Source organism: Prosopis cineraria, unplaced genomic scaffold (genome assembly GCF_029017545.1).
Source record: "Prosopis cineraria cultivar Desert tree isolate PC_DT_omini unplaced genomic scaffold, ASM2901754v1 PC1, whole genome shotgun sequence".
In the NCBI taxonomy this organism is placed as follows: Eukaryota; Viridiplantae; Streptophyta; class Magnoliopsida; order Fabales; family Fabaceae; genus Prosopis; species Prosopis cineraria.
The window spans coordinates 44,059,861-44,062,701 of record NW_026555332.1 but is presented as its reverse complement, the minus strand read 5'-3'; the positions used below and the strand labels follow the sequence as shown (position 1 = coordinate 44,062,701).

At 31.6% G+C, this 2,841-nt stretch overlaps 1 non-coding gene across 1 annotated transcript; it reads right to left on the bottom strand.

The window, feature by feature from the left end:
• Window positions 1-2,486: 2,486 nt before the first annotated feature.
• LOC129296781 (small nucleolar RNA R71) lies at window positions 2,487-2,591 on the bottom strand. Its single transcript, XR_008589950.1, has one exon. It is a non-coding gene; the product is annotated as a small nucleolar RNA R71 (small nucleolar RNA).
• Window positions 2,592-2,841: the final 250 nt, after the last annotated feature.

Sequence of the window (2,841 nt, the reverse complement as noted above, 5' to 3'; positions counted from 1 at the left end):
ACCTTTATCCTCTATTAATCGGTTTCTTGAAATTTACCTCAAAATTTTGGTGGCGACTCCTCGTTCGATCCGGTTCCTGCCATGAAGGTCGGGACCTTCACTCGTGCGCCGTCCTCGTCGTATTTTTTCGGGTACAACAGCGTGTCAATCTTTATTGATGTGGACTAATAAATGGGTAAAAATACTCACAAATTCATCGACTAAGAGCAAAAATATTTATAATGTTACTAGAGTTGGTGCAAAAGTGACCAATTCATCAAATCCCTTAAATGTTGACTGTTTAGCTAACACCCAATCAGAAGTTAACTATTTATTTTGCTGATGTAGACATAAAATATTCCCAGATAAATTTTTATAGATGTTAATCGATCATCATATGAGTACCTATAATGTTACTTTAAAAGATGCAATAGTGACCAATCCATTAAAATTCATGCCACATGATTTCTTTTCATTGCCACATCTCGCTGATAAATGATAATTTTATATATTTTTATTCTTTTAATTTAGACTTTTAATTATTTATTTAAGGCTAATTGAGTTTAATTAGATATTATTTGATTTTATTAGCTAATATTCAGTTTTGGAATTTTAACTAACTAAATCTTTGATTTTAAAATATAAATAATATCTTTAATATTTTTGCACAGGTGCTATTTAATTTTATTTTATTTGTGCAGATTTTCTAGATTCAATTTGAAAGATATTGATGAAGAATATTTTGGATAAGAAGAATATGGGCATGCTTGGAGATCAAATCAAGAATCAAATCTTTAAAATTTTATTTGAATTTATTTTGGATTATTTAGTGTAATTTTTAATTAGGGTCCACTTTTCATATATATATATATATATGAATAGATGGGGGACGGAGAGGAAGCACGATCTGGGAAAAAAAAAACGAAAGAAGGGAAACAGAGCAGCGATCGCCATTCGTCTTTCCTTCTTCCAATTTCTTGGGTGATGGCTTCTCAATTTTTCATTTCATGTTGTTTGATTTTTAATTCTATGGAGAGCTAATTTTTTTTTGGTGTGATCAATCACAAACCATGATCCTAAATTTTAATCAGAGTCTTTAATATTCAGGAAAGATTTTATTTTAGCTTTATTCCAATTTTCTCTTCTTCTCTCTACCTCTAAATTTTATGCTTTAATTACTATTACTGATTAGAGTAGCTTTATTGCATAATTTTTGAGTTATAAATTTTATCTGAGGTTTTAATTGCTATAATCGATTGATATAGCATTGTAAGAGTAATTTGGCTTGGCTTGGGTGATTATCCATGCTTTGTTTTTGGTGTGGCTATAAAACAATTGTTAGGTTGTGGGTTAAAGGAGATTTCAATTAATCTATAACTTAACTTCTTGTTTAATTCTTGAATGATAATTTGAGAAATATTATAATGAAACCAGAATAATAAAGTTGAATAAAATTAATTTATTTTGTAGACGAGGAAGGTTAAATTTAGGTGATTGGGTTGTGATTGATTGCGCTGCTTGTTGTCGGTAATTTTCTTAATTGAATTTCCTCTATTTATTTATTTATAATTTAGTTTTTAATTTCATCATAAAAAACCCCCCCATTATTTACCTTTTCATAATCATAATTTAAATAGTTACTCTATTGACTCTTAGGGAGACGACCTAGGTTGCACTTTACTGCAAAATCTAGTTTTTATTAATTTTGGTGCTATTCGACAGTAGTGTCAAAATTTTGGCGCCGTTGCCGGGGAGTCAAAGGTGTTAACTTTTTGAGTTTGGTTATTAGTTTTTTTTTTCTTCTTTCTCATTATTTTTATTTTTTTTATTTTTTTTTCTCTAGTATTTTTTATTTTTTTCAAGATTTATTATTATTTTTTGTCTTTACTTGTTTTAGGTGTTTTTCATTGTTTTTCCAGTTTATTAGTGCATGACAAGATCTTTACAAGATAAATTAATTGATTTGAACTTGAGATTGAGAGAACTTGTCGTACTAACCGTAAAAATCAAAAGCACCGTAAAATTAGGGATAGTGTGATCTCTGAAATTTTGTCTGAATTGATTGATAGCATTATTAGTGATTCTAAATCTGACTTAGACTCTACAGTTAAGTTGGAAAATATGGCTGAAAATAATAATGGTAATAGAACAATTAAAGAATTGGCTGCTCCTAATGCACACTATCAAAATTTATGCATTCAATATCCTAATTTAGATGCAAATGCTAGTTTTGAATTGAAATCTGGTTTAGTACATTTGCTACCTAAATTTCATGGTCTTACAGGAGAGGACCCGAATAGGCACTTGAAGGAATTTCATATTGTGTGCTCCACCATGAAGCCTCAAGGAGTTTCAGAAGAGCAAATCAAATTGAGGGCTTTTCCTTTTTCATTGGATGGAGTGGCAAAAGATTGGTTGTATTACTTGCAACCAGGTGCCATTACATCTTGGGATCAAATGACACAGTTATTCTTAGAAAAATTCTTCCCTGCCTCTCGCACAGCTGCAATTAAAAAGGATATTTGTGGGATTCGTCAGATGACTGGGGAGACATTTCATGAATATTGGGAGAGATTTAAGAAATTATGTGCCAGCTGCCCTCACCATCAAATACCTGATCAGCAGCTGGTTCAACATTTTTATGAAGGTCTCTTACCAACAGATAGGTGGTTTGTTGATGCCGCAGCTGGTGGTGCTTTGGTAGAACTTACTCCAACTGATGCCATGAATCTCATTTCTAAGATGGCACAAAATTCTCAACAATTTGGGACACGAGCTAACCAAGCAGTTAAGGGGGTGAATGAGATTCCAACACCACAATATGATCCTAAATTTGAGAACAAGATGGAGGAGCTCTCTAGC